This window comes from Lolium rigidum, chromosome 7 (genome assembly GCF_022539505.1).
Source record: "Lolium rigidum isolate FL_2022 chromosome 7, APGP_CSIRO_Lrig_0.1, whole genome shotgun sequence".
Lineage (NCBI taxonomy): Eukaryota > Viridiplantae > Streptophyta > Magnoliopsida > Poales > Poaceae > Lolium > Lolium rigidum.
In genome coordinates, this window is record NC_061514.1 from 72,283,375 (window position 1) to 72,296,091 (window position 12,717).

Consider the following 12,717-nt stretch of genomic DNA (forward strand, 5'->3'; position numbering starts at 1 on the left):
AAGATACCAATTACATCCAAACTCTACAACAATGCAATACCCAAATTGCATTGGATACACACACTTAAAAAAGAAAGTAGAATTACATAAAAATAAAAGTCCCCCTACATAGATCTATGGCTTGTCACAGCGAACCAAACACCACCAAAACAGCACTAAAAATCCATCTTCTCCAAAGTGACGCCTCTAAGAAGAAAATAATGCACAAGTGTCGTCATCGCCTTGATCATAGATCAAGGGTTTTCACCCAGGAGAAATTTTGCGCTCACAAAACAATGCCTTCAATAAGGTTATTGCCAGACACAACCAATTAAGACCAGACCTTGAGTTTTCACCCTGCAAGTTCAAAGTTCAGACCCCGAATTTCTCCTGTGGTGTCGCCCCCACTTGCCGATGTCGCTGCTGCAAGTCACCACCCACCAAGCCAAAACCTCATAACCTCCAGGCCTCGAACCACCATTACCCGTCATCAGATCTCGACTTCCATGCCATTCTCCATGACTGACTTCACCATGGAACTAAAGACATGCCCCACGATGGTAATAGACTTCAGAGCTTCGCATCGCTCCCTCTGAAACCAAAAGGCCATAAATAAAACATGGTCACGCGCATACCTGGCCATGGGCAGCCCGGCCCGGCCCTAAATTCCCAGGCCAAGCCCGACCCGACCATGTCTCTGGGCCGGGCCTGGGCCTGATTTTTTAGCCCGATGCTTCGGCCGGGCCGGGCCTAGGCCGTGATTTTATGCGATTTGCTGAAGCGGCCCGGCCCGAGGCCCGATAGGCTTTCTTTGTGATGGTCGGGCTTGGGCCAATTTTTTCGGCCCGACGGTTGGGCCGGGCCGGGTCTGGGCTAAGATTTCTCACATCGGGCTTTGGTCGGCCTGGCCCAGCCCGACAAATGCACATGTATAGTCATGCGTGACAATACCATCCGATCCGGCAATCTCCGGCTTGTCGTCCATTGGTATTCACGAGCGGAGCCTTCCGGAACTCAACAATCCAACAAGATCAATGAAAACATGCAACAAGCAAACTTTGGGCATGGCATGAGAGAAGTCCTAGGACCGCCTCGTTTATTCCGACCGAGCCAGCAACCCCCACGCCACCAGCCAGCTGTAGAAGAGAAGAAGACGATACTTGACTTTCGACACCGAACAAACGGAGCATGACGACTTGGACAAGCACCAACTAAACAGCCGCAAAGGGCTGCTCGCCATGATGGCCGTGACACTCAGCCCAAGCGAGCGCGCCCCGCCTCCTCGTCGCTGTGTTGTCTATGCGTTGAATGGCCGCGACACCATCGACTGGCCATTAGCCAACGACGCCACCTCGCCTCCTTCTCTCCTCCACAGGAGTCCACTCGTGCCAAACACCTCCCATGACGAGGTCCCCCTCCCCTCCCCCCGACACCTTTGGTGTCAAGGGTGCCCACTGCCACCACGGCGACGGCCTGCGGCGAAGGGATGGGGGGCCTGGCGGCGGGGATTAGTCCCCCCCCCCCCCCGCCGAGTAGCCCCTGGAGGAGCGACGCAAGGGTCGGGAACGGTTCATTTTGAAACTCTCTAGGAATAACAACCGATAATACTACATTATAATACTACACATCACTTCTCAACATATAATATTACATTAACAAATCAGTCTCTAAAACAATACGCACGGCAATATGAAGAATCAAATCCCTGACCTTCCTTGGAATATTGAGTAATCTTTAGTTAAGATCAATATAGGATGATGCATAAGAGAGCTGGCTGGAAAGTGAGTCCACCAATACATTCTGAATTTCTGATCCACTCCTGATTTTATGAGGAGACGATCAACGAATGATCTGAAGGCTCTAAAGAGAGGCCAGGCCAAGCACAGAATATAGTCAAAGATTCAGAGAGCACAAAAGCTTCAAACCACGCACGAACTGCTGCATGAAAGAATATATAAAAGCTAAAAGAAGTGTCCGATCGAGCATTAGAAAAAATAAAACCAGGATTGCTAGCTGCACTGCAGGTCTGCAGCCTGCACGAGAGCTAGCATTCGCCTCAGATGCTTGTTGAGTAAAGCGCTTATTGGCTTAAGCAGCAGTTCAACGTCTGGAACAACCGAACAAGGTATCTATAACACACATAGAGCGGCTGACACTAATGACGGCCTTGAAGGAAAGCGATGACAACTGTTAAGCGCTTTGATGCGGCAATCTGTTCATTAAATTGGAGACGTAGATCAGATGCTACATGCCTAGGTATCCACCCTGTACCCAAGTACTGACCGCCCGTGCTTTGCGCAGAAAGGTATCCATGTCGAGATGATTCCACCATTGCTAAAATGGAAAAATATATGATATCAAGATGATTCCACCATTGAAAACTAGGTTTTGTTAAGATACCAGTCAAGTGGCGAACCACCCTTCTATATCCACCAGAGTTCAAATCCGCGTTTTAGTAAAATCCCCATCACATTCATAAATTTATTATAAACAAGTCCTCACTTTTTGCATAATGGACCCTAGGTCAAAATAAAGTGAACAAATACAAATAAATCCTCACATTTTGCATAATGGGCCCTAGATATAGACCGGATAAAGTAATTAGGTCTAGCTCCTTCTCCACCACGTAAATGCATGAGCTTCAGAACACAACCGGTCACACCATCGCCTGGGGCTCTAACATTTGGCATGGGGCAGCGGGAGCACGATAAAGTGGAGCAGAAGAGCCTCCTAATTGGCATAGCAGCCTAGAGGTTGAAGATGTCCATTTGCTACTAGCCGGGAGATGCCACCATCGCCGACAACGGAGGTGAGAGTGGTCGCCCTTCAACCATCAGATACGGCGACGAAAACCACATTGTTAGGGCCCGAGAGAAGCTTTACATCTCCCCCGCACCGTCTCACCACATTTCACCTTCCTCTACCATGGTGGCTAGAAGAGAATAAACAAAGGAAAATGTCCTCTAGGTTTGGAGAACCAATGAGCTTATTCTATGAGAAGAAAACGGTGGATCCCCTCATCTCTTCTAGCCACAAGCAAGAGGATCAACAACACCACGCCCTGGAGACACCTCGGATGCGCCATGGACACGATAACAACATGGAGCCAGACTATACTAAAGCAACAACAAAGCTAAACCTAATATGTCCAGAAGGTCCCCATGCTACTCTCCAATCGCCACACCGGGCGATCGCGCCGCCGAAGAGAGAAGGGGAGTGAGCCGAGCTAGATCTGGAAGCGACTCTCAACGGAGCAGTAGAAGAATCAGGGGAGGGTTCGTCGGCTACTTCTCTGTTTCCTCGGTAATGTCCTCTTTGCATTTCAAGTTATTACTGCATTTTTTTCAAGCATCGAATTCTTCTCTTCCGCTCGAAGATTCGAACCCCAACGGACTTTGAAGGTCGTGTTCATTATTTCTAGATTGAGTATGCCGAGTCCACCCAAGGGTTGAGGATGGCATACCGTATTCCAAATTACAAGGAATTTTCCTCCCTCAATAGCATATGTTCCCTTCCATAAAAAGGCCCTTCTTATTTGTCAATCATCTTGAAGACCCATGGCGGCGGGTCCAAAGATAACAGATGAAAGATGGCAATAGTGCCAAGGAAGGATTGGCATAAATGACTTCTAAGCTGCAAGGCGGTTACTGATTTTATCTACTCCCTCCGATTTATATTAATTGACTCTAATATGGATGTATCTAGAACTAAAATATGTCTTCCTTGCGTGCTTTCCTGAGGTAAGACCCAGATATGTTACGGGAAGGTTTGCAACTTGACAATGAGGCGTGTTTCTAATTTCATGTACAGTTTCATCATCGTAGATCAGAGGCGAAATGGGGCTCTTGTTCAGGTTGCATCTCAACATAGGTATGTCTCCAAAAAATTTCGAGATATCATCGTCAACGTAAACTGACTTATGCTGGAGGATAGCTTGATGGATTGGAAATGATGAGAGGGTACCTTCATCTTCTGATTTTGGAAACAAAAGGCTCAAAGCGTGCATAAGTAAGATAAATAACATAAGAGACAATGCATCTCCTGTCTTAGGCCTCGAGCGTGCCAAATATTTGGTCCCTGAACACCCTTTAGAAGGATGCAAGTAGAGGAAGAAGCCAAGGTCATGGCAATTTACTCCCTCCAACATGGCCCAAAACCTTTCTCTGGAAACACTTCAAATAAAAAAATTGCCATGCGAACTGTGTCAAACGCTTTTGCGATATCAAGCTTCAAGAGAAGACATCGGCATTTCATGTTTTTGCGTATTTTGGCCGATTCCTGGACTAATATATAATTTTCACGAATTGAACGGGCCCTCAAAAAGATCCATGGTTACTACTGATGGTTGTGAAAACAACCATCTTCATCTGCAAGCAATCGATCAAATGTCTCTCCAGCCTTGCTACTAATAACTAATTATTGCAAAGATGTGCAAATCCTTAGTTTAAATTGTGTGATATAGAAAATCATGTTTATATGGCGAAATCTGGAGCAAAAAGGGAAGAATCATGAGTTGCCAGCTTAACTTTATCTTTATCCCATATGTATGCATAGCTGGAGCTGAACCTTCAACCCTGTTGTATCTGCATCCATCGACACAGCTCTAGATACATAGTAAACTGAAAATGTACGGTAAACATAAGATAAAATTAATTATCAAGCCTTGTAGACGTTCCTTAACCATATGCAAGTGTTTCCCAAGGTTCAATAAGCCTAGGTCTACTAGGAAAAAAGCTACTATATTGCATATCTATTCCGGATCGAAGGTACTAACTCTTTTTTTTCTAGCACCGTTGCCGGGAAGCAATTTTGCTATCATGGTAAGGTTACTAGAGTTCTTGTTATTTAGTTTTTTTTGTTTTAGCTTATTTATTATTATTAATTTACTTTTTGTTATCTATTGAAAACTCAAAAAATATTTACTTGTTTTTATCATTCATCGTATACTAAAACATATAAAAATGAGCACTATTGCATAAAAGAAGCTTGGAGATTATGCTAATGATGATTTTGTGCTGCACCTATCACTCAGCCCGCTGTCACAATGGTGAACTATAAGCCCAACTTGTTAAGTTCAGTTCAATAGAACCAATTTGGAGCCTCAACTGCTCATGGGTCATGTTTACACTTAAACGCATTTACCGAGATATGTGACATGATGCGCATAAAAGATGTTTACCCCAATGCGGCGAAGTTACGTTTATTTCCTTTCTCACTTAGAGGAAAGGCAAAAGATTGGTTGCTAGCTTTTCCTAAAGCCACTATTACTTCATGGGAAGAATGTACTAATGTTTTCTTGAATAAGTTTTTCCCTCCAGCTAAAACTATGAAACTTCGATTTAATATTACATGATTTAGGAAAGAAGATCGTGAGCCACTAGCGCTTGCATGGGAGAGGATGAAAGAATCTATAATGAGTTGTACCAAAGAATGGATACTTCTTCACTTAGTTTATAATGGTCTTAATGCTATGTCTAAGTATATGCTTGATACTGCAGTTGGAGGCATATTCATCGGAAGACCGTAAGTGTAGCTAGATAACTTCTTGATGATATGCAAAACAACCATGCACAATGGCATGTAGAAAGATCATCCTCAAGAAAGGTGAACTCAATCACCAAGGAGAATAATGAAGAATTACTGCAAAGGCAGATAAGCTATTACACATTATCAATGGTAAAGAAGATACCCAAGTAAATGTCATCACCAATACTAATGTTGAAGATGTAGACTTTATTGCATGTAATCCTTATAACTCTGCATGGAAGAGTTAAAACTATGATCAAATTTTCTCAAAGACAATACGCTAATTTTGCACGTCTCTAAACAACATTTTTAGAAATAGTAATAATAATGGAGCAAACCATGGTAATATCCCACTTGAAAATTATTTTAAATCATTTATGCAAGCTCAAGATGAGCAAAGTAATATCCTTTTAAAATTCATGGAGAACCATGATGCAATTATTGGTAAATTGTCTAATTAAGTTGTTGCTATTAGAAATGATGTGCAGGCTTTACAGGAAATAACCAAGACCATGGAGGCATAATTGGGAAAAATAGCTGAAATTCAAACCCTCATACTCGCAAGATTTGCAGGAAAGCCCAAGTCAAATTCGGTTGGAGACCTAATGAAGATAGATCCCCTGAAGAAGTGGACTATAGCAATGCTCCAACCAAAGAGTACTATGTGGATGATATCGTGAAGATAAACACCGTAAATTATCCCGGTATCAAAGAAGGTAATGAAACTATATACCGGCAATTTATAAATGAAGTAGCTACAAGAGCTAGGGGAGCCTCGTACACATCTTAGACACCTTATGTGGGACATGTTGAAAAAAATAAAACCTATGCTTAATCTCCCCTGGCTTATGTTAGGTGATTTTAATGATGCAAAGTGAACACTTCTCTGAAAGAAAAAGAAATGAAAAACAAATGCTAGATTTTAGAAAAATTCTTTCTTATTGTGATCTTCATGATCCTGGTTTCAATGGATCTCCTTGGACTTTTGATAATAAACAAAAAAGGAGAAGAAATGTGAAGTTCTGTCTGGATCGAGCTGTTCCCTCGCCGGATTGGTCAAATTTATATCCTCAAAGCACTGTAAGTCATCTCACTTCCTCAAGGTCAGATCATTGCCCTATTTTACTCAATTGTGATAATATGGCTACTGAATACATTCCGTGTCGACCGCGGCGATATGAGGAGTGCTGGGAACAGGAAGCCACTCTAGCTGAAGAAATAAAAATTTCCTGGGAAACACACAGTCAGCCAAGAGATCTAGATGATGTAGCCTCAAACCTCTCTGGGGTCATGGACTGTCTCCAACGTGGAGTAAAAGGACAGTGGGATCTATCTCCAAGCGCATAGAAAAAGAAGAAAGTCCACTTTTCGTCCTTCAACTTCACGAAAAGTTCATGTTTCGTCCTAGAACTTTGTTTTGGTTCAAAGTAGACCCTAAACTTCCTAAATCGATCACTAATACGGTTTCAAGGATTTAATGCCGATGTGCGCGCCGGGTTATCAAAAACCACATATTGCCCGATCTAACCGGGCCAAAGTGAACCGGATCAGTCTTAGATGGTTGAACCGAACGTTGCAAGCGAAAAAGAAGGAAACCTCCCTTAATCGCTCTCGTGATTCTCGTGGAGTCTGATCTCGTATTTTTCCCACGTCCACGTCGCCCTCTGCAGCGCCGCAAGCCACACGCCGTCGTCGCCCCTTGCAACGCTGAAACACCGTCGTCGCTCTAGAGGTGAAACCTGGTAAATCCGCTCCATCCCACCTGCTCAGAAAGAAAAAGAGATCGCAAGGTGTCCGATACTGCCCGAAGGACCTCCGCAAAGGCGCCGAAGGCCACGGCGACCTCGTCATGGGTCAGCGTCGGCGAGCAGTTGGCCACATTGCTGGATGGAGCTAGGGGAGCGGGAGGCGTGGTGGTTTCCTCCGCGAGCGTCGGCGTGTGCGTGTACCCGGACGCCATAGATCGAGTTTAGAGGCGGAGCAGAGGGGGCAGGTAGAGGTTGACGACCATGAGATTTGGGATTTTGAGCATGCGGTCAAACCGGTTCGAATTGGTTTAGTCTACACGTGCTTAACTCTGGTTTTTTTAGCATGTCGGTCTGGGTATCGACATTAAATCCTTGGAACCATCTTAGTGATTGATTAGGGAAGTTTAGGGTCTACTTTGAACCAAAAATAAGTTTTAGGATGAAACGTGAACTTTTCGTAAAGTTGAAGGATGAAAAGTGGACTTTCTTCATAGACAAATTAAGGAAAAAACTAGAGTATATAAACAGAAATTTCATGCATCAACCATGAGGAGAAGAAAAGTGTTGAAAGGGAGCTGGATAATCTTTTAGAGCAAGAAGAACTCTACTAGAGGCAACGTTCTAGAATAAGCTAGCTAAAAGAAGGTGATAGAAATACAAAGTTTTTTTCCATAAAAAAGCTACTTGGAGGACAAAAAAGAATAAAATTGTTAGGTTGGAAAGAGAAGATGGAAGCACACAACTGGAAACAAAAAGGAAATGGAAGAAATGGCAAGAAGCTTCTTTAAAGAGTTGTATACATCACATAGTCAAGTTCAACCAAATATTATTACTGAAAATGTACAAAGCCAAATATCCCAAGAAATGAATTGAAGATTATGCATGGAGTATTCAGATGATGAGATTGGAAATGCCCTTTTTCCAAATTGGCCTAGGAAGGAATGGTTTCCCGGCACGTTTTTTCCAGAGATATTGGGGTGTCTTCAAAAAGGATATCCTTGCTGCAGTTAAAGAGTTCTTTAGTACTGGGATTATGCCGGAAGGAATAAATGATATGGTAATAGTTCTTATTCCAAAAAAGAAAAACCCAGTGTGCCTAAAGGATTCTAGACCCATAAGCCTTTGTAATGTTATTTAGAAAATTGTGTCTAAATGTTTGGTTAATAGACTCAGATCTCTGCTCCAAGATATTATTGCTCCGAGCCAGAGCGTCTTTATTCCAGGAAGACTTATTACAGACAATGCTTTGATAGCTTTTGAATGCATTCATGCCTTACAGAAGAGCAGTGATGGGAATGAAAAAATTTATGGTTACAAACTAGATCTAGCCAAAAACTATGGTAGGGTGGACTAAAAATACTTAGAAGAAATCTTAAAGAAACTAGGCTTTGCAGAACAATGGATTGTTTGAGTAATGAATTGTGTTAAAACAGTTACATACTCTATTAGACTCAATGGAGAGATCTTGGATAAATTCAAACCTTCTAGAGGGTTGTGGCAGGGGACCCTCTATCTCCATATCTTTTCTTATTTGTTGGTGATGGTTTGTCTAGATTTTTACAAGCAGAAATTGACAAGGGACAAATTAAAGAATGAAAGGTATGCCGACGTAGTCCGGGTATATCACATCTTTTGTTCCCTCATGATAGCCTTTTTTAGGCCAATGCAGATCAAGCAAACAAAGTAAAGACTATTTAAAAAAATTATGAGCAAGCTATGGGGCAGCGCCTAAATCCTAGAAAATGCTCCGTGCTGCTAGGTAACAAATGCACCGAGAGACAAGGCAAAGTGGTGGCATCCATCTTGGAAATACAAACTGTGGGTTTTTAAGAGAGATACCTTGGTTTACCTGTTCCCGAAGGGCGTATGAAAGATGGAAAATTTCAGCCAGTCAAAAAAAATTCAAAAAGCATATCTCCGACTATGCTAAAAAATATTCCTCCAATGGAGCGAAAGATGTCCTGATTAAATCAGTGATACATGTGTGGATTACCTTTATTCGACTCTGGACTTACATACAAAGTACAAGGACATTATAAATCCTAATCATATTTTAAGCTATGCTAGTGATGAATCCGCAACTCCCCGAGAACTCTTTATCCGTATTGCAGTTTGAAATACTTAGCCATCATTGCTCTACTCGCTTTCGCTTTGTTATTACTTTGTTCGCACAAACAATCAATCTCTCTACACACTCTTTCTTCGGACCAAAGATAACTTACAGGTACATACAACCAAAGGCAGCAAAATACATTAAAACCATAACAATTCATCTTTCCATGGATTCCATACTCTTCATTTAATAACTAGATACTTCCACCTGTACACTTGCAGATATCACTCCATGACTAGATAATTTAGGTTCACGTTGTTGGTTCTTATCACTCGCACTCCAAAATGGTTTTGGAAGTGCTTGTGGAGAGCTTATTTGACGTCTTTCTGGTTGGTCATTAATTCGCCTCTATCCTTCAGTGAATGAATCAAGTTTTTTCTTCTCCTATGACTTGCATGGCTATGAAAAAAGCTTGTGTCAGCGTCCCCTTCACTAAGCCAAGTGATTCTGGATCTTTGCTCAGCCATAGATCTTTCCACAACCCGAGTAGTTTCTATTTGAGTTCTCTTTAGAGCCATCTCTCACAAAATGAAAGACCTCTTGATTCTTCGGCGCAATCTAACAACACGGTAAGTGTGTTTTACCACACAATTTTCTTTTTAATATGCCCAAAGGATTTGGCGCTCCAACTTTGAAGAGCGTCTGTCATCTTTATCGATTTCTAGGGTTAACATACCAAATGTTCTCGACCACTTCCAGAAAACCTTCCTTTTGATCCAGTGAGATTCATATCTGAACCGGGAGCACTAGAAAGAATTATGTATGGTTGATAGTATAAGGGGACAATGATCCGAAATCAAAGAAGATACGCTTTGTAGGAAACAAGCTGGAAATTCCATATGCCATTCAACTGAAGCAACAACTTTGTCAATTCTAGTCACTGTTTCTTTTTGTTTATCATTTGTCTAAGTGAATGCATGACTGTTGAGGAAAATATCATTTAGCATAACATCGTCAATTACCTTCTGAAACTTCCCCATAATTTTATCTATTCAGAATTTTATTGTTTTTGTCCTTTGCATCAAGGATTAGGTTAAAGTCTTACATAATGGCCCATGGACCTAGACAATTATTCTTGATAGTTTTTAGTTCTTTTACGCCCGTGATATTGGTTGCTCTTCTTGTGGGACATATACTGCTGTGAGCCAAAAAAAAAGAGTTGTTGCATCTCAGGGAAAATGTAGCGAAAATGAAAATTCACTCTAAAAAAGGAATCCCACTAATATTGGAAAAATCCCATGCGACCAGAATCCTTCCTTGGGTACCATTAGCTGGAAAGTAATAAAACCAGTCATAAACGGGACCCAAACATTGACCAATATGGACATGTGTCCGTCAGTGAACGCGTGCTCACCTATCCATGTGATTACTGAATCTATTTTGCTCCATTCTAATCGCAAGCTTCTCCGTATAACATGTTATTTTGCGGTGTTTGCTAGTTTTTGAATGTAAGAAAACACATCATGCTCATTAGTTTAAATGTAGATGAACAACATGAATTATTCAACATGTGACGACAATAATGAAAATTTCATCCAACTTACATTGCAACATAGTAAACATAGTTCAAATCATTCAATATATTGCCTATCTAATATATCCTTCACAAGTCCAGATTCTAGAGTTCATAGATGAAATAATTAAGTCTAATGTTTATCTTTTTTCTTAAGCAATTTGGAAGATGTCTACCCCAGATAATTCATGTAGACCCCAGTTTTATAGGGAGTAGTTTGTGCTATTTTTCAGGGATGGCAACTCTCCCCTCTCCACCGACACCTAAACCCTAGAACCTCCCACGCCGGCGATCTCAGTGATCTCTGGTGATACACCATTTCCTCTCCAATCATTCTCTCCGGTGTCTCTTTCTCCACGTTTCTATACCCTATACCCTCAACCCCCACGTCGATGGCCTCCCCACCAGGTCAATGGAAAGTGAAGTACTCCACCGCCAAGGACAAAGATCGGGCTCGCCGCAATCTCTACGGTGGTAAGATCACTTTGTTGGCCTACAGGAGATGGATGATCCTTGTCAATGCCAAAGGTGACTCAGTGATTGGGAGATATCTTCGTGATGAAGATCGCTTCACGATTGGACCTGTTATCCATTTCCCCTCATATGAGGCGATCATCGGTGAGTGTGTGATCTCACCTAAGGTATGTGACCCCAGCACAGATCCTTTTCTTGATGAATCAGTTAGGGCTGCATCACGTGCACTGGGTTTAGATCTTGCTATGGGGTAGAAGTTCAGGGCAGAGGTTAAGAATAAGTTCGGATCAACAGTTCACCCGTTAGGGAAATCGAACCACTTCCTCATGGTTGTCTCTTTTGGTCGGTCAAAATTCAAACTTGATCCTACAACTATTGGTCTTGCTCTGGAATCTTGTTTGGGAGGTTCCTCGGATGATCTGCTTGTTGTCCCGATGTCAGACATGGTTTTCCGTTTCTCAGTGGCATCAAAGGTTGTGGGTTTTTTTATCAACTCTTTAAGGGGTTTTCACTTATGATGCGTTCAAATGCTTCTTTCATTTATGGGGTAATGGTGGTCCATCTTGGTAAAGGGAATTCATATCTTGGCAATGTGAGTGTCAGCAGGAATGGGTTCTGGTTAGCCCAAACAAGATAAGGACGGATGCTGCGTTGTGTGCTTTGTCTAAAAAGCCAGTCAATTCATCGATCAGAGCAGTGGGCTCGAAGAATTCTACTCGGAAGAAACTTTCTTTTGCAACTTTTCAATCTTATCCTGTGTGTGCTGGTTATGAATTTCCAGCGACGCGTCAGCAAGTTCTTGATGCAGTTGAGGCAGGTTATGATTGTCCCCAAATAAGGAGGAAAGCGGGGGTTATTTTCTCATCTGCGATTCTACAGACAGATGTGTCAATTCAGTTTGGCTCTACTGAGCAGTTTCAGCAACAAAGCGAGTTATCTGCTGACAGTCCGTCTCCGATACGGACTACCTCGTTGTCTCATGATACAATTAATTAGAGGGTTCAACTTCTGCTCATGGTACAATTAATGAACCGATGAATTCCGTGCAACCAGATGAGGATGATCCTTTTGGTTTAAATGATTTAATTGATGATATGTCGTATCGTGTCTAGAAATGTGGTCGATGCCTTTCAATGAAGCATTTAACAATGATTTGCTCCAATAATGTCAGGTACCATTCTTGTATCCGTTATGGTCATATGAGGAAAGGTTGCCTCGGGGAAAAAAATAAAAAGATTTGGGTGCCAAACTGGAAAATAACTGTCCAAGAGAATCACGTGTCTGAGGAAAACCCTAGCTCTAAAGAGGTGGACGTTCCAACTTCTGGTCCAAACGCTCCATCCCCTGTCCCTAGCCCGGAGACG